This window comes from Ovis canadensis, chromosome 25 (genome assembly GCF_042477335.2).
Source record: "Ovis canadensis isolate MfBH-ARS-UI-01 breed Bighorn chromosome 25, ARS-UI_OviCan_v2, whole genome shotgun sequence".
NCBI classification, from domain to species: Eukaryota; Metazoa; Chordata; class Mammalia; order Artiodactyla; family Bovidae; genus Ovis; species Ovis canadensis.
In genome coordinates, this window is record NC_091269.1 from 20,519,157 (window position 1) to 20,540,091 (window position 20,935).

General features: G+C 71.5%; 10 non-coding genes across 10 annotated transcripts; all 10 read right to left on the reverse strand.

Moving 5' to 3' along the window:
- Positions 1-1,188: 1,188 nt before the first annotated feature.
- Positions 1,189-1,307, reverse strand: LOC138430592 (5S ribosomal RNA). Its single transcript, XR_011253282.1, has one exon. It is a non-coding gene; the product is annotated as a 5S ribosomal RNA (ribosomal RNA).
- A 1,963-nt stretch (positions 1,308-3,270) lies between these two features.
- Positions 3,271-3,389, reverse strand: LOC138430520 (5S ribosomal RNA). Its single transcript, XR_011253214.1, has one exon. It is a non-coding gene; the product is annotated as a 5S ribosomal RNA (ribosomal RNA).
- Positions 3,390-5,346: 1,957 nt separating this feature from the next.
- Positions 5,347-5,465, reverse strand: LOC138430522 (5S ribosomal RNA). The gene has a single exon (XR_011253216.1). It is a non-coding gene; the product is annotated as a 5S ribosomal RNA (ribosomal RNA).
- A 1,958-nt stretch (positions 5,466-7,423) lies between these two features.
- LOC138430604 (5S ribosomal RNA) lies at positions 7,424-7,542 on the reverse strand. The gene has a single exon (XR_011253293.1). It is a non-coding gene; the product is annotated as a 5S ribosomal RNA (ribosomal RNA).
- Positions 7,543-9,502: 1,960 nt separating this feature from the next.
- Positions 9,503-9,621, reverse strand: LOC138430523 (5S ribosomal RNA). Its single transcript, XR_011253217.1, has one exon. It is a non-coding gene; the product is annotated as a 5S ribosomal RNA (ribosomal RNA).
- A 1,955-nt stretch (positions 9,622-11,576) lies between these two features.
- Positions 11,577-11,695, reverse strand: LOC138430524 (5S ribosomal RNA). The gene has a single exon (XR_011253218.1). It is a non-coding gene; the product is annotated as a 5S ribosomal RNA (ribosomal RNA).
- Positions 11,696-13,658: 1,963 nt separating this feature from the next.
- On the reverse strand, positions 13,659-13,777 carry LOC138430616 (5S ribosomal RNA). The gene has a single exon (XR_011253303.1). It is a non-coding gene; the product is annotated as a 5S ribosomal RNA (ribosomal RNA).
- A 1,959-nt stretch (positions 13,778-15,736) lies between these two features.
- LOC138430525 (5S ribosomal RNA) lies at positions 15,737-15,855 on the reverse strand. Its single transcript, XR_011253219.1, has one exon. It is a non-coding gene; the product is annotated as a 5S ribosomal RNA (ribosomal RNA).
- Positions 15,856-17,812: 1,957 nt separating this feature from the next.
- LOC138430526 (5S ribosomal RNA) lies at positions 17,813-17,931 on the reverse strand. The gene has a single exon (XR_011253220.1). It is a non-coding gene; the product is annotated as a 5S ribosomal RNA (ribosomal RNA).
- Positions 17,932-19,893: 1,962 nt separating this feature from the next.
- Positions 19,894-20,012, reverse strand: LOC138430623 (5S ribosomal RNA). The gene has a single exon (XR_011253308.1). It is a non-coding gene; the product is annotated as a 5S ribosomal RNA (ribosomal RNA).
- Positions 20,013-20,935: the final 923 nt, after the last annotated feature.

Here is a 20,935-nt window from a genome sequence, read left to right on the forward strand (position 1 = left end):
CAGGGCCACGGCCAGAGCACCCACCCGTGAGAGGCCGGGGCCAGAGGAAGGGACGGCAGGCCGGGGGTCAGGAGAGACAGAGACGCAAAGAGATGAAGGTTCAGAGACAGGCTCCCAAGACGGCGAGAGGGCAGATGCAGATGCAGATGCAGATGCAGACAGACAGACAGACACGAGCGCGCAGGCACACCCAGGGAGGGAGAGCCAGAGAGACGGAGACACAGAGCGACCGACCCACAGCGAGAAGGAAAGCGGGAGACGGACAGGGCACAGGGGACGGCATCCCATCCGAGACGGACACTCTGGCACAGACCGTCACACACCGCAGAGAGCGGCCCGCGCGCAAGGGAGGGGGCGTGAGCCTTGGGCCCGGCGAGCCCCGGCTGGACGCGGTGCCCTGGGGCTGGCAATCACCCGTGGGGACCCCAAGACTTCCTCGCAGCCGAGGTCTCAAAGGTCCCCTTCGGCTTGGCTCCCTGAGGCGAGACCCAGCCCCCGCCCCCAGGCCAGAGGGTGAGTGTGGGAGAGAGTGTGCGTGTGAGTGTGTCGGTGGGCGACGGTGGGGTCGGGTCGACTGGGGGGGCCGGGTGGATACCCACAGTGGAGGGGGGAGGGTGTGGCGGCCGGGGCTTTGGAAGCCTGTGCGGTCCTCTTGCTGTCTCTCTCTCTCCCTCTTTCTCCGTCTCCCTTACTTGTGGTTTCCGGCTCTTGACCTGTCTGGGCTGCGGGAGGTGTGCCTGTGTTTGGGGGGAGGGGGGCGGGCGTGAGGGTGTGTGTGTGTGTGTGTGTGTGTGTGTGTGTGTGTGTGTGTTGTGCGCCCGCGCCTGCGGGAGACCGCGAGGTTGCCTGCCAGGATGCGTCTGGGGGTGGGGCTGGGGCCCCGGCCCCGCCCAGAATTGCCTGAGGCCTGCCAAGGGAGCCCCAGACAGAGACCCCCGCGCCCCCGCCGCCGCCGTTCCTCTGGTTTCCTGGACGCCGAAAGCCGAGGGGCTCGCGGGCCGCGCGGAGGCAACCCAGGTCTGCAGCGGGAGTCGGGGCCCCGGCCAGCCAACCTGAGAGGGGCTGGAAGGCAGGCGGCGGCTCTGAGCGCGGTGGGGTGCCAGGGGCCAGCGGCTGGTGCGGCTTGCGGTGCGGCTGGGGCCGGGGGCTAAAGGAAAGGGGAGGCAGGGCAAAACAGAAACAACAAAAAGCCTACAGCACCCGGTATTCCCAGGCGGTCTCCCATCCAAGTACTAACCGGGCCCGACCCTGCTTAGCTTCCGAGATCAGACGAGATCGGGCGCATTCAGGGTGGTATGGCCGTAGACGGAGGCGGCTGCCGCCAGGCGCCCTAAGAGCCCTGCGCTGCGCCTGCCTTTCGCTCTGACCTGCCGCCCGGGCCAGCCGGCGGCCGCAGCTCTCCAGCTCTCCACGGAGCGCGCGCTGCACTTGAGCTGCACCACCCGCGACCGGACTCCCGGCGGCCCGGTGGCCGGCACACGCCGCCCCGCCCCCCGGCCCCGCCCACGTCCCCGCCCCCCCCCCCCCCCCCGGCCAACACACCGCCGGCCCGGCCCGGGGTACCACAGGGCTTCCGGGACCGGGAGCAGCCGGCCGGGTGTGCCCGCCGGTGGGTGTAGCGGGGAGGGTGGAGTGAGGGGCGCCGAGGTCGTGGCGCTCTCCCACCCTGGGACCCTCCAGGCACCACCCGGCTCGGGGCCGCCGCCCCTCCCCCAGCCCCTCGCCCACCTCCCCAAGGCGTTCGCTGCCCAGGGCCTCGGGGCCCGCTGGGGCCCGCGGTCCTCTGAGCCTCCTGCGGGCCTAGGCGCAGCCCAGCCGTGGCCCTGAGCGCCCATCCTGCCCGGCACCTGCGCGGTGCCCAAACCCACCTGCAGCCACCAGCGCCGGCGACCAGAGCTCGTCAGCCCCACCCCTTCGCCCTACCGAGGCCCCCCCCTTGCCCCCACGCCGCCCTCCAAGCACCGGACCTTGCTGAGGGTGCAGACGAGCGACGTGCAGCCACACGGACAGGCACACAGACACACTCGCAGGCACCCACGCCAAGTGAGACAGCCGGCCGGCGCAAGCTCGTCAGCCAGGGCCACGGCCAGAGCACCCCCCCGTGAGAGGCCGGGGCCAGAGGAAGGGACGGCAGGCCGGGGGTCAGGAGAGACAGAGACGCAAAGAGATGAAGGTTCAGAGACAGGCTCCCAAGACGGCGAGAGGGCAGATGCTGATGCAGATGCAGATGCAGATGCAGACAGACAGACAGACACGAGCGCGCAGGCACACCCAGGGAGGGAGAGCCAGAGAGACGGAGACACAGAGCGACCGACCCACAGCGAGACGGAAAGCGGGAGACGGACAGGGCACAGGGGACGGCATCCCATCCGAGACGGACACTCTGGCACAGACCGTCACACACCGCAGAGAGCGGCCCGTGCGCAAGGGAGGGGGCGTGAGCCTTGGGCCCGGCGAGCCCCGGCTGGACGCGGTGCCCTGGGGCTGGCAATCACCCGTGGGGACCCCAAGACTTCCTCGCAGCCGAGGTCTCAAAGGTCCCCTTCGGCTTGGCTCCCTGAGGCGAGACCCAGCCCCCGCCCCCAGGCCAGAGGGTGAGTGTGGGAGAGAGTGTGCGTGTGAGTGTGTCGGTGGGCGACGGTGGTGGGGTCGGGTCGACTGGGGGGGCCGGGTGGATACCCACAGTGGAGGGGGGAGGGTGTGGCGGCCGGGGCTTTGGAAGCCTGTGCGGTCCTCTTGCTGTCTCTCTCTCTCCCTCTTTCTCCGTCTCCCTTACTTGTGGTTTCCGGCTCTTGACCTGTCTGGGCTGCGGGAGGTGTGCCTGTGTTTGGGGGGAGGGGGGCGGGCGTGAGGGTGTGTGTGTGTGTGTGTGTGTGTGTGTGTGTGTGTGTGTTGTGCGCCCGCGCCTGCGGGAGACCGCGAGGTTGCCTGCCAGGATGCGTCTGGGGGTGGGGCTGGGGCCCCGGCCCCGCCCAGAATTGCCTGAGGCCTGCCAAGGGAGCCCCAGACAGAGACCCCCGCGCCCCCGCCGCCGCCGTTCCTCTGGTTTCCTGGACGCCGAAAGCCGAGGGGCTCGCGGGCCGCGCGGAGGCAACCCAGGTCTGCAGCGGGAGTCGGGGCCCCGGCCAGCCAACCTGAGAGGGGCTGGAAGGCAGGCGGCGGCTCTGAGCGCGGTGGGGTGCCAGGGGCCAGCGGCTGGTGCGGCTTGCGGTGCGGCTGGGGCCGGGGGCTAAAGGAGAGGGGAGGCAGGGCAAAACAGAAACAACAAAAAGCCTACAGCACCCGGTATTCCCAGGCGGTCTCCCATCCAAGTACTAACCGGGCCCGACCCTGCTTAGCTTCCGAGATCAGACGAGATCGGGCGCGTTCAGGGTGGTATGGCCGTAGACGGAGGCGGCTGCCGCCAGGCGCCCTAAGAGCCCTGCGCTGCGCCTGCCTTTCGCTCTGACCTGCCGCCCGGGCCAGCCGGCGGCCGCAGCTCTCCAGCTCTCCACGGAGCGCGCGCTGCACTTGAGCTGCACCACCCGCGACCGGACTCCCGGCGGCCCGGTGGCCGGCACACGCCGCCCCGCGCCCCGGCCCCCCCCCCGGCCCCCCCCCCCCCCCCCCCCCCCCCCGGCCAACACACCGCCGGCCCGGCCCGGGGGACCACAGGGCTTCCGGGACCGGGAGCAGCCGGCCGGGTGTGCCCGCCGGTGGGTGTAGCGGGGAGGGTGGAGTGAGGGGCGCCGAGGTCGTGGCGCTCTCCCACCCTGGGACCCTCCAGGCACCACCCGGCTCGGGGGCCGCCGCCCCTCCCCCAGCCCCTCGCCCACCTCCCCAAGGCGTTCGCTGCCCAGGGCCTCGGGGCCCGCTGGGGCCCGCGGTCCTCTGAGCCTCCTGCGGGCCTAGGCGCAGCCCAGCCGTGGCCCTGAGCGCCCATCCTGCCCGGCACCTGCGCGGTGCCCAAACCCACCTGCAGCCACCAGCGCCGGCGACCAGAGCTCGTCAGCCCCGCCCCTTCGCCCTACCGAGGCCCCCCCCTTGCCCCCACGCCGCCCTCCAAGCACCGGACCTTGCTGAGGGTGCAGACGAGCGACGTGCAGCCACACGGACAGGCACACAGACACACTCGCAGGCACCCACGCCAAGTGAGACAGCCGGCCGGCGCAAGCTCGTCAGCCAGGGCCACGGCCAGAGCACCCACCCGTGAGAGGCCGGGGCCAGAGGAAGGGACGGCAGGCCGGGGGTCAGGAGAGACAGAGACGCAAAGAGATGAAGGTTCAGAGACAGGCTCCCAAGACGGCGAGAGGGCAGATGCAGATGCAGATGCAGATGCAGACAGACAGACAGACACGAGCGCGCAGGCACACCCAGGGAGGGAGAGCCAGAGAGACGGAGACACAGAGCGACCGACCCACAGCGAGAAGGAAAGCGGGAGACGGACAGGGCACAGGGGACGGCATCCCATCCGAGACGGACACTCTGGCACAGACCGTCACACACCGCAGAGAGCGGCCCGCGCGCAAGGGAGGGGGCGTGAGCCTTGGGCCCGGCGAGCCCCGGCTGGACGCGGTGCCCTGGGGCTGGCAATCACCCGTGGGGACCCCAAGACTTCCTCGCAGCCGAGGTCTCAAAGGTCCCCTTCGGCTTGGCTCCCTGAGGCGAGACCCAGCCCCCGCCCCCAGGCCAGAGGGTGAGTGTGGGAGAGAGTGTGCGTGTGAGTGTGTCGGTGGGCGACGGTGGGGTCGGGTCGACTGGGGGGGCCGGGTGGATACCCACAGTGGAGGGGGGAGGGTGTGGCGGCCGGGGCTTTGGAAGCCTGTGCGGTCCTCTTGCTGTCTCTCTCTCTCCCTCTTTCTCCGTCTCCCTTACTTGTGGTTTCCGGCTCTTGACCTGTCTGGGCTGCGGGAGGTGTGCCTGTGTTTGGGGGGAGGGGGGCGGGCGTGAGGGTGTGTGTGTGTGTGTGTGTGTGTGTGTGTGTGTGTGTTGTGCGCCCGCGCCTGCGGGAGACCGCGAGGTTGCCTGCCAGGATGCGTCTGGGGGTGGGGCTGGGGCCCCGGCCCCGCCCAGAATTGCCTGAGGCCTGCCAAGGGAGCCCCAGACAGAGACCCCCGCGCCCCCGCCGCCGCCGTTCCTCTGGTTTCCTGGACGCCGAAAGCCGAGGGGCTCGCGGGCCGCGCGGAGGCAACCCAGGTCTGCAGCGGGAGTCGGGGCCCCGGCCAGCCAACCTGAGAGGGGCTGGAAGGCAGGCGGCGGCTCTGAGCGCGGTGGGGTGCCAGGGGCCAGCGGCTGGTGCGGCTTGCGGTGCGGCTGGGGCCGGGGGCTAAAGGAGAGGGGAGGCAGGGCAAAACAGAAACAACAAAAAGCCTACAGCACCCGGTATTCCCAGGCGGTCTCCCATCCAAGTACTAACCGGGCCCGACCCTGCTTAGCTTCCGAGATCAGACGAGATCGGGCGCGTTCAGGGTGGTATGGCCGTAGACGGAGGCGGCTGCCGCCAGGCGCCCTAAGAGCCCTGCGCTGCGCCTGCCTTTCGCTCTGAACTGCCGCCCGGGCCAGCCGGCGGCCGCAGCTCTCCAGCTCTCCACGGAGCGCGCGCTGCACTTGAGCTGCACCACCCGCGACCGGACTCCCGGCGGCCCGGTGGCCGGCACACGCCGCCCCGCGCCCCGCCCCCCCCCACGTCCCCCCCCCCCCCCCCCCCCCCCCCGGCCAACACACCGCCGGCCCGGCCCGGGGGACCACAGGGCTTCCGGGACCGGGAGCAGCCGGCCGGGTGTGCCCGCCGGTGGGTGTAGCGGGGAGGGTGGAGTGAGGGGCGCCGAGGTCGTGGCGCTCTCCCACCCTGGGACCCTCCAGGCACCACCCGGCTCGGGGGCCGCCGCCCCTCCCCCAGCCCCTCGCCCACCTCCCCAAGGCGTTCGCTGCCCAGGGCCTCGGGGCCCGCTGGGGCCCGCGGTCCTCTGAGCCTCCTGCGGGCCTAGGCGCAGCCCAGCCGTGGCCCTGAGCGCCCATCCTGCCCGGCACCTGCGCGGTGCCCAAACCCACCTGCAGCCACCAGCGCCGGCGACCAGAGCTCGTCAGCCCCGCCCCTTCGCCCTACCGAGGCCCCCCCCTTGCCCCCACGCCGCCCTCCAAGCACCGGACCTTGCTGAGGGTGCAGACGAGCGACGTGCAGCCACACGGACAGGCACACAGACACACTCGCAGGCACCCACGCCAAGTGAGACAGCCGGCCGGCGCAAGCTCGTCAGCCAGGGCCACGGCCAGAGCACCCACCCGTGAGAGGCCGGGGCCAGAGGAAGGGACGGCAGGCCGGGGGTCAGGAGAGACAGAGACGCAAAGAGATGAAGGTTCAGAGACAGGCTCCCAAGACGGCGAGAGGGCAGATGCAGATGCAGATGCAGATGCAGACAGACAGACAGACACGAGCGCGCAGGCACACCCAGGGAGGGAGAGCCAGAGAGACGGAGACACAGAGCGACCGACCCACAGCGAGACGGAAAGCGGGAGACGGACAGGGCACAGGGGACGGCATCCCATCCGAGACGGACACTCTGGCACAGACCGTCACACACCGCAGAGAGCGGCCCGCGCGCAAGGGAGGGGGCGTGAGCCTTGGGCCCGGCGAGCCCCGGCTGGACGCGGTGCCCTGGGGCTGGCAATCACCCGTGGGGACCCCAAGACTTCCTCGCAGCCGAGGTCTCAAAGGTCCCCATCGGCTTGGCTCCCTGAGGCGAGACCCAGCCCCCGCCCCCAGGCCAGAGGGTGAGTGTGGGAGAGAGTGTGCGTGTGAGTGTGTCGGTGGGCGACGGTGGGGTCGGGTCGACTGGGGGGGCCGGGTGGATACCCACAGTGGAGGGGGGAGGGTGTGGCGGCCGGGGCTTTGGAAGCCTGTGCGGTCCTCTTGCTGTCTCTCTCTCTCCCTCTTTCTCCGTCTCCCTTACTTGTGGTTTCCGGCTCTTGACCTGTCTGGGCTGCGGGAGGTGTGCCGGGGTTTGGGGGGAGGGGGGCGGGCGTGAGGGTGTGTGTGTGTGTGTGTGTGTGTGTGTGTGTGTGTGTGTTGTGCGCCCGCGCCTGCGGGAGACCGCGAGGTTGCCTGCCAGGATGCGTCTGGGGGTGGGGCTGGGGCCCCGGCCCCGCCCAGAATTGCCTGAGCCCTGCCAAGGGAGCCCCAGACAGAGACCCCCGCGCCCCCGCCGCCGCCGTTCCTCTGGTTTCCTGGACGCCGAAAGCCGAGGGGCTCGCGGGCCGCGCGGAGGCAACCCAGGTCTGCAGCGGGAGTCGGGGCCCCGGCCAGCCAACCTGAGAGGGGCTGGAAGGCAGGCGGCGGCTCTGAGCGCGGTGGGGTGCCAGGGGCCAGCGGCTGGTGCGGCTTGCGGTGCGGCTGGGGCCGGGGGCTAAAGGAGAGGGGAGGCAGGGCAAAACAGAAACAACAAAAAGCCTACAGCACCCGGTATTCCCAGGCGGTCTCCCATCCAAGTACTAACCGGGCCCGACCCTGCTTAGCTTCCGAGATCAGACGAGATCGGGCGCATTCAGGGTGGTATGGCCGTAGACGGAGGCGGCTGCCGCCAGGCGCCCTAAGAGCCCTGCGCTGCGCCTGCCTTTCGCTCTGAACTGCCGCCCGGGCCAGCCGGCGGCCGCAGCTCTCCAGCTCTCCACGGAGCGCGCGCTGCACTTGAGCTGCACCACCCGCGACCGGACTCCCGGCGGCCCGGTGGCCGGCACACGCCGCCCCGCCCCCCGGCCCCGCCCACGTCCCCGCCCCCCCCCCCCCCCGGCCAACACACCGCCGGCCCGGCCCGGGGGACCACAGGGCTTCCGGGACCGGGAGCAGCCGGCCGGGTGTGCCCGCCGGTGGGTGTAGCGGGGAGGGTGGAGTGAGGGGCGCCGAGGTCGTGGCGCTCTCCCACCCTGGGACCCTCCAGGCACCACCCGGCTCGGGGGCCGCCGCCCCTCCCCCAGCCCCTCGCCCACCTCCCCAAGGCGTTCGCTGCCCAGGGCCTCGGGGCTCGCTGGGGCCCGCGGTCCTCTGAGCCTCCTGCGTGCCTAGGCGCAGCCCAGCCGTGGCCCTGAGCGCCCATCCTGCCCGGCACCTGCGCGGTGCCCAAACCCACCTGCAGCCACCAGCGCCGGCGACCAGAGCTCGTCAGCCCCACCCCTTCGCCCTACCGAGGCCCCCCTCTTGCCCCCACGCCGCCCTCCAAGCACCGGACCTTGCTGAGGGTGCAGACGAGCGACGTGCAGCCACACGGACAGGCACACAGACACACTCGCAGGCACCCACGCCAAGTGAGACAGCCGGCCGGCGCAAGCTCGTCAGCCAGGGCCACGGCCAGAGCACCCCCCCGTGAGAGGCCGGGGCCAGAGGAAGGGACGGCAGGCCGGGGGTCAGGAGAGACAGAGACGCAAAGAGATGAAGGTTCAGAGACAGGCTCCCAAGACGGCGAGAGGGCAGATGCTGATGCAGATGCAGATGCAGATGCAGACAGACAGACAGACACGAGCGCGCAGGCACACCCAGGGAGGGAGAGCCAGAGAGACGGAGACACAGAGCGACCGACCCACAGCGAGATGGAAAGCGGGAGACGGACAGGGCACAGGGGACGGCATCCCATCCGAGACGGACACTCTGGCACAGACCGTCACACACCGCAGAGAGCGGCCCGTGCGCAAGGGAGGGGGCGTGAGCCTTGGGCCCGGCGAGCCCCGGCTGGACGCGGTGCCCTGGGGCTGGCAATCACCCGTGGGGACCCCAAGACTTCCTCGCAGCCGAGGTCTCAAAGGTCCCCTTCGGCTTGGCTCCCTGAGGCGAGACCCAGCCCCCGCCCCCAGGCCAGAGGGTGAGTGTGGGAGAGAGTGTGCGTGTGAGTGTGTCGGTGGGCGACGGTGGTGGGGTCGGGTCGACTGGGGGGGCCGGGTGGATACCCACAGTGGAGGGGGGAGGGTGTGGCGGCCGGGGCTTTGGAAGCCTGTGCGGTCCTCTTGCTGTCTCTCTCTCTCCCTCTTTCTCCGTCTCCCTTACTTGTGGTTTCCGGCTCTTGACCTGTCTGGGCTGCGGGAGGTGTGCCTGTGTTTGGGGGGAGGGGGGCGGGCGTGAGGGTGTGTGTGTGTGTGTGTGTGTGTGTGTGTGTGTGTGTTGTGCGCCCGCGCCTGCGGGAGACCGCGAGGTTGCCTGCCAGGATGCGTCTGGGGGTGGGGCTGGGGCCCCGGCCCCGCCCAGAATTGCCTGAGGCCTGCCAAGGGAGCCCCAGACAGAGACCCCCGCGCCCCCGCCGCCGCCGTTCCTCTGGTTTCCTGGACGCCGAAAGCCGAGGGGCTCGCGGGCCGCGCGGAGGCAACCCAGGTCTGCAGCGGGAGTCGGGGCCCCGGCCAGCCAACCTGAGAGGGGCTGGAAGGCAGGCGGCGGCTCTGAGCGCGGTGGGGTGCCAGGGGCCAGCGGCTGGTGCGGCTTGCGGTGCGGCTGGGGCCGGGGGCTAAAGGAGAGGGGAGGCAGGGCAAAACAGAAACAACAAAAAGCCTACAGCACCCGGTATTCCCAGGCGGTCTCCCATCCAAGTACTAACCGGGCCCGACCCTGCTTAGCTTCCGAGATCAGACGAGATCGGGCGCGTTCAGGGTGGTATGGCCGTAGACGGAGGCGGCTGCCGCCAGGCGCCCTAAGAGCCCTGCGCTGCGCCTGCCTTTCGCTCTGACCTGCCGCCCGGGCCAGCCGGCGGCCGCAGCTCTCCAGCTCTCCACGGAGCGCGCGCTGCACTTGAGCTGCACCACCCGCGACCGGACTCCCGGCAGCCCGGTGGCCGGCACACGCCGCCCCGCGCCCCGCCCCCGCCCACGTCCCCGCCCCCCCCCCCCCCCCCCCGGCCAACACACCGCCGGCCCGGCCCGGGGGACCACAGGGCTTCCGGGACCGGGAGCAGCCGGCCGGGTGTGCCCGCCGGTGGGTGTAGCGGGGAGGGTGGAGTGAGGGGCGCCGAGGTCGTGGCGCTCTCCCACCCTGGGACCCTCCAGGCACCACCCGGCTCGGGGGCCGCCGCCCCTCCCCCAGCCCCTCGCCCACCTCCCCAAGGCGTTCGCTGCCCAGGGCCTCGGGGCCCGCTGGGGCCCGCGGTCCTCTGAGCCTCCTGCGGGCCTAGGCGCAGCCCAGCCGTGGCCCTGAGCGCCCATCCTGCCCGGCACCTGCGCGGTGCCCAAACCCACCTGCAGCCACCAGCGCCGGCGACCAGAGCTCGTCAGCCCCGCCCCTTCGCCCTACCGAGGCCCCCCCCTTGCCCCCACGCCGCCCTCCAAGCACCGGACCTTGCTGAGGGTGCAGACGAGCGACGTGCAGCCACACGGACAGGCACACAGACACACTCGCAGGCACCCACGCCAAGTGAGACAGCCGGCCGGCGCAAGCTCGTCAGCCAGGGCCACGGCCAGAGCACCCACCCGTGAGAGGCCGGGGCCAGAGGAAGGGACGGCAGGCCGGGGGTCAGGAGAGACAGAGACGCAAAGAGATGAAGGTTCAGAGACAGGCTCCCAAGACGGCGAGAGGGCAGATGCAGATGCAGATGCAGATGCAGACAGACAGACAGACACGAGCGCGCAGGCACACCCAGGGAGGGAGAGCCAGAGAGACGGAGACACAGAGCGACCGACCCACAGCGAGACGGAAAGCGGGAGACGGACAGGGCACAGGGGACGGCATCCCATCCGAGACGGACACTCTGGCACAGACCGTCACACACCGCAGAGAGCGGCCCGTGCGCAAGGGAGGGGGCGTGAGCCTTGGGCCCGGCGAGCCCCGGCTGGACGCGGTGCCCTGGGGCTGGCAATCACCCGTGGGGACCCCAAGACTTCCTCGCAGCCGAGGTCTCAAAGGGCCCCTTCGGCTTGGCTCCCTGAGGCGAGACCCAGCCCCCGCCCCCAGGCCAGAGGGTGAGTGTGGGAGAGAGTGTGCGTGTGAGTGTGTCGGTGGGCGACGGTGGGGTCGGGTCGACTGGGGGGGCCGGGTGGATACCCACAGTGGAGGGGGGAGGGTGTGGTGGCCGGGGCTTTGGAAGCCTGTGCGGTCCTCTTGCTGTCTCTCTCTCTCCCTCTTTCTCCGTCTCCCTTACTTGTGGTTTCCGGCTCTTGACCTGTCTGGGCTGCGGGAGGTGTGCCTGTGTGTGGGGGGAGGGGGGCGGGCGTGAGGGTGTGTGTGTGTGTGTGTGTGTGTGTGTGTGTGTGTGTTGTGCGCCCGCGCCTGCGGGAGACCGCGAGGTTGCCTGCCAGGATGCGTCTGGGGGTGGGGCTGGGGCCCCGGCCCCGCCCAGAATTGCCTGAGGCCTGCCAAGGGAGCCCCAGACAGAGACCCCCGCGCCCCCGCCGCCGCCGTTCCTCTGGTTTCCTGGACGCCGAAAGCCGAGGGGCTCGCGGGCCGCGCGGAGGCAACCCAGGTCTGCAGCGGGAGTCGGGGCCCCGGCCAGCCAACCTGAGAGGGGCTGGAAGGCAGGCGGCGGCTCTGAGCGCGGTGGGGTGCCAGGGGCCAGCGGCTGGTGCGGCTTGCGGTGCGGCTGGGGCCGGGGGCTAAAGGAGAGGGGAGGCAGGGCAAAACAGAAACAACAAAAAGCCTACAGCACCCGGTATTCCCAGGCGGTCTCCCATCCAAGTACTAACCGGGCCCGACCCTGCTTAGCTTCCGAGATCAGACGAGATCGGGCGCGTTCAGGGTGGTATGGCCGTAGACGGAGGCGGCTGCCGCCAGGCGCCCTAAGAGCCCTGCGCTGCGCCTGCCTTTCGCTCTGACCTGCCGTCCGGGCCAGCCGGCGGCCGCAGCTCTCCAGCTCTCCACGGAGCGCGCGCTGCACTTGAGCTGCACCACCCGCGACCGGACTCCCGGCGGCCCGGTGGCCGGCACACGCCGCCCCGCGCCCCGCCCCCCCCCACGGCCCCGCCCCCCCCCCCCCCCCCCCCCGGCCAACACACCGCCGGCCCGGCCCGGGGGACCACAGGGCTTCCGGGACCGGGAGCAGCCGGCCGGGTGTGCCCGCCGGTGGGTGTAGCGGGGAGGGTGGAGTGAGGGGCGCCGAGGTCGTGGCGCTCTCCCACCCTGGGACCCTCCAGGCACCACCCGGCTCGGGGGCCGCCGCCCCTCCCCCAGCCCCTCGCCCACCTCCCCAAGGCGTTCGCTGCCCAGGGCCTCGGGGCCCGCTGGGGCCCGCGGTCCTCTGAGCCTCCTGCGGGCCTAGGCGCAGCCCAGCCGTGGCCCTGAGCGCCCATCCTGCCCGGCACCTGCGCGGTGCCCAAACCCACCTGCAGCCACCAGCGCCGGCGACCAGAGCTCGTCAGCCCCGCCCCTTCGCCCTACCGAGGCCCCCCCCTTGCCCCCACGCCGCCCTCCAAGCACCGGACCTTGCTGAGGGTGCAGACGAGCGACGTGCAGCCACACGGACAGGCACACAGACACACTCGCAGGCACCCACGCCAAGTGAGACAGCCGGCCGGCGCAAGCTCGTCAGCCAGGGCCACGGCCAGAGCACCCACCCGTGAGAGGCCGGGGCCAGAGGAAGGGACGGCAGGCCGGGGGTCAGGAGAGACAGAGACGCAAAGAGATGAAGGTTCAGAGACAGGCTCCCAAGACGGCGAGAGGGCAGATGCTGATGCAGATGCAGATGCAGACAGACAGACAGACACGAGCGCGCAGGCACACCCAGGGAGGGAGAGCCAGAGAGACGGAGACACAGAGCGACCGACCCACAGCGAGAAGGAAAGCGGGAGACGGACAGGGCACAGGGGACGGCATCCCATCCGAGACGGACACTCTGGCACAGACCGTCACACACCGCAGAGAGCGGCCCGCGCGCAAGGGAGGGGGCGTGAGCCTTGGGCCCGGCGAGCCCCGGCTGGACGCGGTGCCCTGGGGCTGGCAATCACCCGTGGGGACCCCAAGACTTCCTCGCAGCCGAGGTCTCAAAGGTCCCCTTCGGCTTGGCTCCCTGAGGCGAGACCCAGCCCCCGCCCCCAGGCCAGAGGGTGAGTGTGGGAGAGAGTGTGCGTGTGAGTGTGTCGGTGGGCGACGGTGGGGTCGGGTCGACTGGGGGGGCCGGGTGGATACCCACAGTGGAGGGGGGAGGGTGTGGCGGCCGGGGCTTTGGAAGCCTGTGCGGTCCTCTTGCTGTCTCTCTCTCTCCCTCTTTCTCCGTCTCCCTTACTTGTGGTTTCCGGCTCTTGACCTGTCTGGGCTGCGGGAGGTGTGCCTGTGTTTGGGGGGAGGGGGGCGGGCGTGAGGGTGTTTGTGTGTGTGTGTGTGTGTGTGTGTGTGTGTGTGTGTGTTGTGCGCCCGCGCCTGCGGGAGACCGCGAGGTTGCCTGCCAGGATGCGTCTGGGGGTGGGGCTGGGGCCCCGGCCCCGCCCAGAATTGCCTGAGGCCTGCCAAGGGAGCCCCAGACAGAGACCCCCGCGCCCCCGCCGCCGCCGTTCCTCTGGTTTCCTGGCCGCCGAAAGCCGAGGGGCTCGCGGGCCGCGCGGAGGCAACCCAGGTCTGCAGCGGGAGTCGGGGCCCCGGCCAGCCAACCTGAGAGGGGCTGGAAGGCAGGCGGCGGCTCTGAGCGCGGTGGGGTGCCAGGGGCCAGCGGCTGGTGCGGCTTGCGGTGCGGCTGGGGCCGGGGGCTAAAGGAGAGGGGAGGCAGGGCAAAACAGAAACAACAAAAAGCCTACAGCACCCGGTATTCCCAGGCGGTCTCCCATCCAAGTACTAACCGGGCCCGACCCTGCTTAGCTTCCGAGATCAGACGAGATCGGGCGCATTCAGGGTGGTATGGCCGTAGACGGAGGCGGCTGCCGCCAGGCGCCCTAAGAGCCCTGCGCTGCGCCTGCCTTTCGCTCTGAACTGCCGCCCGGGCCAGCCGGTGGCCGCAGCTCTCCAGCTCTCCACGGAGCGCGCGCTGCACTTGAGCTGCACCACCCGCGACCGGACTCCCGGCGGCCCGGTGGCCGGCACACGCCGCCCCGCCCCCCGGCCCCGCCCACGTCCCCGCCCCCCCCCCCCCCCCGGCCAACACACCGCCGGCCCGGCCCGGGGGACCACAGGGCTTCCGGGACCGGGAGCAGCCGGCCGGGTGTGCCCGCCGGTGGGTGTAGCGGGGAGGGTGGAGTGAGGGGCGCCGAGGTCGTGGCGCTCTCCCACCCTGGGACCCTCCAGGCACCACCCGGCTCGGGGGCCGCCGCCCCTCCCCCAGCCCCTCGCCCACCTCCCCAAGGCGTTCGCTGCCCAGGGCCTCGGGGCCCGCTGGGGCCCGCGGTCCTCTGAGCCTCCTGCGGGCCTAGGCGCAGCCCAGCCGTGGCCCTGAGCGCCCATCCTGCCCGGCACCTGCGCGGTGCCCAAACCCACCTGCAGCCACCAGCGCCGGCGACCAGAGCTCGTCAGCCCCGCCCCTTCGCCCTACCGAGGCCCCCCCCTTGCCCCCACGCCGCCCTCCAAGCACCGGACCTTGCTGAGGGTGCAGACGAGCGACGTGCAGCCACACGGACAGGCACACAGACACACTCGCAGGCACCCACGCCAAGTGAGACAGCCGGCCGGCGCAAGCTCGTCAGCCAGGGCCACGGCCAGAGCACCCACCCGTGAGAGGCCGGGGCCAGAGGAAGGGACGGCAGGCCGGGGGTCAGGAGAGACAGAGACGCAAAGAGATGAAGGTTCAGAGACAGGCTCCCAAGACGGCGAGAGGGCAGATGCAGATGCAGATGCAGATGCAGACAGACAGACAGACACGAGCGCGCAGGCACACCCAGGGAGGGAGAGCCAGAGAGACGGAGACACAGAGCGACCGACCCACAGCGAGACGGAAAGCGGGAGACGGACAGGGCACAGGGGACGGCATCCCATCCGAGACGGACACTCTGGCACAGACCGTCACACACCGCAGAGAGCGGCCCGTGCGCAAGGGAGGGGGCGTGAGCCTTGGGCCCGGCGAGCCCCGGCTGGACGCGGTGCCCTGGGGCTGGCAATCACCCGTGGGGACCCCAAGACTTCCTCGCAGCCGAGGTCTCAAAGGTCCCCTTCGGCTTGGCTCCCTGAGGCGAGACCCAGCCCCCGCCCCCAGGCCAGAGGGTGAGTGTGGGAGAGAGTGTGCGTGTGAGTGTGTCGGTGGGCGACGGTGGTGGGGTCGGGTCGACTGGGGGGGCCGGGTGGATACCCACAGTGGAGGGGGGAGGGTGTGGCGGCCGGGGCTTTGGAAGCCTGTGCGGTCCTCTTGCTGTCTCTCTCTCTCCCTCTTTCTCCGTCTCCCTTACTTGTGGTTTCCGGCTCTTGACCTGTCTGGGCTGCGGGAGGTGTGCCTGTGTTTGGGGGGAGGGGGGCGGGCGTGAGGGTGTGTGTGTGTGTGTGTGTGTGTGTGTGTGTGTGTGTGTGTTGTGCGCCCGCGCCTGCGGGAGACCGCGAGGTTGCCTGCCAGGATGCGTCTGGGGGTGGGGCTGGGGCCCCGGCCCCGCCCAGAATTGCCTGAGGCCTGCCAAGGGAGCCCCAGACAGAGACCCCCGCGCCCCCGCCGCCGCCGTTCCTCTGGTTTCCTGGACGCCGAAAGCCGAGGGGCTCGCGGGCCGCGCGGAGGCAACCCAGGTCTGCAGCGGGAGTCGGGGCCCCGGCCAGCCAACCTGAGAGGGGCTGGAAGGCAGGCGGCGGCTCTGAGCGCGGTGGGGTGCCAGGGGCCAGCGGCTGGTGCGGCTTGTGGTGCGGCTGGGGCCGGGGGCTAAAGGAGAGGGGAGGCAGGGCAAAACAGAAACAACAAAAAGCCTACAGCACCCGGTATTCCCAGGCGGTCTCCCATCCAAGTACTAACCGGGCCCGACCCTGCTTAGCTTCCGAGATCAGACGAGATCGGGCGCGTTCAGGGTGGTATGGCCGTAGACGGAGGCGGCTGCCGCCAGGCGCCCTAAGAGCCCTGCGCTGCGCCTGCCTTTCGCTCTGACCTGCCGCCCGGGCCAGCCGGCGGCCGCAGCTCTCCAGCTCTCCACGGAGCGCGCGCTGCACTTGAGCTGCACCACCCGCGACCGGACTCCCGGCGGCCCGGTGGCCGGCACACGCCGCCCCGCGCCCCGCCCCCGCCCACGTCCCCGCCCCCCCCCCCGCCCCCCGGCCAACACACCGCCGGCCCGGCCCGGGGGACCACAGGGCTTCCGGGACCGGGAGCAGCCGGCCGGGTGTGCCCGCCGGTGGGTGTAGCGGGGAGGGTGGAGTGAGGGGCGCCGAGGTCGTGGCGCTCTCCCACCCTGGGACCCTCCAGGCACCACCCGGCTCGGGGGCCGCCGCCCCTCCCCCAGCCCCTCGCCCACCTCCCCAAGGCGTTCGCTGCCCAGGGCCTCGGGGCCCGCTGGGGCCCGCGGTCCTCTGAGCCTCCTGCGGGCCTAGGCGCAGCCCAGCCGTGGCCCTGAGCGCCCATCCTGCCCGGCACCTGCGCGGTGCCCAAACCCACCTGCAGCCACCAGCGCCGGCGACCAGAGCTCGTCAGCCCCGCCCCTTCGCCCTACCGAGGCCCCCCCCTTGCCCCCACGCCGCCCTCCAAGCACCGGACCTTGCTGAGGGTGCAGACGAGCGACGTGCAGCCACACGGACAGGCACACAGACACACTCGCAGGCACCCACGCCAAGTGAGACAGCCGGCCGGCGCAAGCTCGTCAGCCAGGGCCACGGCCAGAGCACCCACCCGTGAGAGGCCGGGGCCAGAGGAAGGGACGGCAGGCCGGGGGTCAGGAGAGACAGAGACGCAAAGAGATGAAGGTTCAGAGACAGGCTCCCAAGACGGCGAGAGGGCAGATGCAGATGCAGATGCAGATGCAGACAGACAGACAGACACGAGCGCGCAGGCACACCCAGGGAGGGAGAGCCAGAGAGACGGAGACACAGAGCGACCGACCCACAGCGAGACGGAAAGCGGGAGACGGACAGGGCACAGGGGACGGCATCCCATCCGAGACGGACACTCTGGCACAGACCGTCACACACCGCAGAGAGCGGCCCGTGCGCAAGGGAGGGGGCGTGAGCCTTGGGCCCGGCGAGCCCCGGCTGGACGCGGTGCCCTGGGGCTGGCAATCACCCGTGGGGACCCCCAAGACTTCCTCGCAGCCGAGGTCTCAAAGGTCCCCTTCGGCTTGGCTCCCTGAGGCGAGACCCAGCCCCCGCCCCCAGGCCAGAGGGTGAGTGTGGGAGAGAGTGTGCGTGTGAGTGTGTCGGTGGGCGACGGTGGGGTCGGGTCGACTGGGGGGGCCGGGTGGATACCCACAGTGGAGGGGGGAGGGTGTGGCGGCCGGGGCTTTGGAAGCCTGTGCGGTCCTCTTGCTGTCTCTCTCTCTCCCTCTTTCTCCGTCTCCCTTACTTGTGGTTTCCGGCTCTTGACCTGTCTGGGCTGCGGGAGGTGTGCCTGTGTTTGGGGGGAGGGGGGCGGGCGTGAGGGTGTGTGTGTGTGTGTGTGTGTGTGTGTGTGTGTGTGTGTTGTGCGCCCGCGCCTGCGGGAGACCGCGAGGTTGCCTGCCAGGATGCGTCTGGGGGTGGGGCTGGGGCCCCGGCCCCGCCCAGAATTGCCTGAGGCCTGCCAAGGGAGCCCCAGACAGAGACCCCCGCGCCCCCGCCGCCGCCGTTCCTCTGGTTTCCTGGACGCCGAAAGCCGAGGGGCTCGCGGGCCGCGCGGAGGCAACCCAGGTCTGCAGCGGGAGTCGGGGCCCCGGCCAGCCAACCTGAGAGGGGCTGGAAGGCAGGCGGCGGCTCTGAGCGCGGTGGGGTGCCAGGGGCCAGCGGCTGGTGCGGCTTGCGGTGCGGCTGGGGCCGGGGGCTAAAGGAGAGGGGAGGCAGGGCAAAACAGAAACAACAAAAAGCCTACAGCACCCGGTATTCCCAGGCGGTCTCCCATCCAAGTACTAACCGGGCCCGACCCTGCTTAGCTTCCGAGATCAGACGAGATCGGGCGCGTTCAGGGTGGTATGGCCGTAGACGGAGGCGGCTGCCGCCAGGCGCCCTAAGAGCCCTGCGCTGCGCCTGCCTTTCGCTCTGACCTGCCGTCCGGGCCAGCCGGCGGCCGCAGCTCTCCAGCTCTCCACGGAGCGCGCGCTGCACTTGAGCTGCACCACCCGCGACCGGACTCCCGGCGGCCCGGTGGCCGGCACACGCCGCCCCGCGCCCCGCCCCCGCCCACGTCCCCGCCCCCCCCCCCCCCCCCCCCCCGGCCAACACACCGCCGGCCCGGCCCGGGGGACCACAGGGCTTCCGGGACCGGGAGCAGCCGGCCGGGTGTGCCCGCCGGTGGGTGTAGCGGGGAGGGTGGAGTGAGGGGCGCCGAGGTCGTGGCGCTCTCCCACCCTGGGACCCTCCAGGCACCACCCGGCTCGGGGGCCGCCGCCCCTCCCCCAGCCCCTCGCCCACCTCCCCAAGGCGTTCGCTGCCCAGGGCCTCGGGGCCCGCTGGGGCCCGCGGTCCTCTGAGCCTCCTGCGGGCCTAGGCGCAGCCCAGCCGTGGCCCTGAGCGCCCATCCTGCCCGGCACCTGCGCGGTGCCCAAACCCACCTGCAGCCACCAGCGCCGGCGACCAGAGCTCGTCAGCCCCGCCCCTTCGCCCTACCGAGGCCCCCCCCTTGCCCCCACGCCGCCCTCCAAGCACCGGACCTTGCTGAGGGTGCAGACGAGCGACGTGCAGCCACACGGACAGGCACACAGACACACTCGCAGGCACCCACGCCAAGTGAGACAGCCGGCCGGCGCAAGCTCGTCAGCCAGGGCCACGGCCAGAGCACCCCCCCGTGAGAGGCCGGGGCCAGAGGAAGGGACGGCAGGCCGGGGGTCAGGAGAGACAGAGACGCAAAGAGATGAAGGTTCAGAGACAGGCTCCCAAGACGGCGAGAGGGCAGATGCAGATGCAGATGCAGATGCAGACAGACAGACAGACACGAGCGCGCAGGCACACCCAGGGAGGGAGAGCCAGAGAGACGGAGACACAGAGCGACCGACCCACAGCGAGAAGGAAAGCGGGAGACGGACAGGGCACAGGGGACGGCATCCCATCCGAGACGGACACTCTGGCACAGACCGTCACACACCGCAGAGAGCGGCCCGCGCGCAAGGGAGGGGGCGTGAGCCTTGGGCCCGGCGAGCCCCGGCTGGACGCGGTGCCCTGGGGCTGGCAATCACCCGTGGGGACCCCAAGACTTCCTCGCAGCCGAGGTCTCAAAGGTCCCCTTCGGCTTGGCTCCCTGAGGCGAGACCCATCCCCCGCCCCCAGGCCAGAGGGTGAGTGTGGGAGAGAGTGTGCGTGTGAGTGTGTCGGTGGGCGACGGTGGGGTCGGGTCGACTGGGGGGGCCGGGTGGATACCCACAGTGGAGGGGGGAGGGTGTGGCGGCCGGGGCTTTGGAAGCCTGTGCGGTCCTCTTGCTGTCTCTCTCTCTCCCTCTTTCTCCGTCTCCCTTACTTGTGGTTTCCGGCTCTTGACCTGTCTGGGCTGCGGGAGGTGTGCCTGTGTTTGGGGGGAGGGGGGCGGGCGTGAGGGTGTGTGTGTGTGTGTGTGTGTGTGTGTGTGTGTGTGTGTGTTGTGCGCCCGCGCCTGCGGGAGACCGCGAGGTTGCCTGCCAGGATGCGTCTGGGGGTGGGGCTGGGGCCCCGGCCCCGCCCAGAATTGCCTGAGGCCTGCCAAGGGAGCCCCAGACAGAGACCCCCGCGCCCCCGCCGCCGCCGTTCCTCTGGTTTCCTGGACGCCGAAAGCCGAGGGGCTCGCGGGCCGCGCGGAGGCAACCCAGGTCTGCAGCGGGAGTCGGGGCCCCGGCCAGCCAACCTGAGAGGGGCTGGAAGGCAGGCGGCGGCTCTGAGCGCGGTGGGGTGCCAGGGGCCAGCGGCTGGTGCGGCTTGCGGTGCGGCTGGGGCCGGGGGCTAAAGGAGAGGGGAGGCAGGGCAAAACAGAAACAACAAAAAGCCTACAGCACCCGGTATTCCCAGGCGGTCTCCCATCCAAGTACTAACCGGGCCCGACCCTGCTTAGCTTCCGAGATCAGACGAGATCGGGCGCATTCAGGGTGGTATGGCCGTAGACGGAGGCGGCTGCCGCCAGGCGCCCTAAGAGCCCTGCGCTGCGCCTGCCTTTCGCTCTGAACTGCCGCCCGGGCCAGCCGGCGGCCGCAGCTCTCCAGCTCTCCACGGAGCGCGCGCTGCACTTGAGCTGCACCACCCGCGACCGGACTCCCGGCGGCCCGGTGGCCGGCACACGCCGCCCCGCCCCCCGGCCCCGCCCACGGCCCCCCCCCCCCCCCCCCCCCCGGCCAACACACCGCCGGCCCGGCCCGGGGGACCACAGGGCTTCCGGGACCGGGAGCAGCCAGCCGGGTGTGCCCGCCGGTGGGTGTAGCGGGGAGGGTGGAGTGAGGGTCGCCGAGGTCGTGGCGCTCTCCCACCCTGGGACCCTCCAGGCACCACCCGGCTCGGGGGCCGCCGCCCCTCCCCCAGCCCCTCGCCCACCTCCCCAAGGCGTTCGCTTCCCAGGGCCTCGGGGCCCGCTGGGGCCCGCGGTCCTCTGAGCCTCCTGCGGGCCTAGGCGCAGCCCAGCCGTGGCCCTGAGCGCCCATCCTGCCCGGCACCTGCGCGGTGCCCAAACCCACCTGCAGCCACCAGCGCCGGCGACCAGAGCTCGTCAGCCCCACCCCTTCGCCCTACCGAGGCCCCCCCCTTGCCCCCACGCCGCCCTCCAAGCACCGGACCTTGCTGAGGGTGCAGACGAGCGACGTGCAGCCACACGGACAGGCACACAGACACACTCGCAGGCACCCACGCCAAGTGAGACAGCCGGCCGGCGCAAGCTCGTCAGCCAGGGCCACGGCCAGAGCACCCCCCCGTGAGAGGCCGGGGCCAGAGGAAGGGACGGCAGGCCGGGGGTCAGGAGAGACAGAGACGCAAAGAGATGAAGGTTCAGAGACAGGCTCCCAAGACGGCGAGAGGGCAGATGCTGATGCAGATGCAGAT